Genomic DNA, 685 nt, shown 5'->3' with positions numbered 1-685 from the left:
TATTTACTCCATTATAGAACATGGACATATTTATTGCATTATGAAATATGAACATAATTACTACACTAAATATTAGTAAAATCATTCAATAGTCATCATTAAAACATCCCTTCATGCCTTAATCCTTACCTGCAAAACATTTTAAAACATTTCGTGGGGTGAGCGCTAATCACTCAGTAAGGAATATGGTCATTTATAAACTATTAAGGTTCATTATACAAGTATATTACTTAGGACCTTACCTACTTACAAAACATGACCTTCATTCTTTGACGTAACAAGTTCATAAAACATATCATACACTTTGAACTTTTCTCATAAACATAAGTCACAACATAACCATACATAATATAACATAGAACATATATGACTTATGAAATATTCATGAACATGGCATGCCTATTTCTTTTGTCTTTATACTTTATGGTTTCATTAGTCTTTTTTTTTTTTTTTTATCCAATCAGATTCATTTTAACCATTACCTTGTTCTTGGTCGTCACCTCAAAGGACTCATGGTTTCCATAAGAATTCCATTCCTCTGATCTTGGTTTATACCTCAAGAGACTCTTATTCACTTCGAAATATTTTTTTGCCTAAATCAATTCAATTTGATTTCTTTTCTTCTTAATCTTGAAGCCAAAGAGAATCTAGCAAATCCCTCTTTGGTTCTTTTGAGATTGTCTTC

This window comes from Pistacia vera, unplaced genomic scaffold, assembly GCF_008641045.1.
Source record: "Pistacia vera cultivar Batoury unplaced genomic scaffold, PisVer_v2 Contig1155, whole genome shotgun sequence".
Classification (NCBI taxonomy): Eukaryota; Viridiplantae; Streptophyta; class Magnoliopsida; order Sapindales; family Anacardiaceae; genus Pistacia; species Pistacia vera.
Note: the sequence above shows the minus strand (reverse complement) of the source record.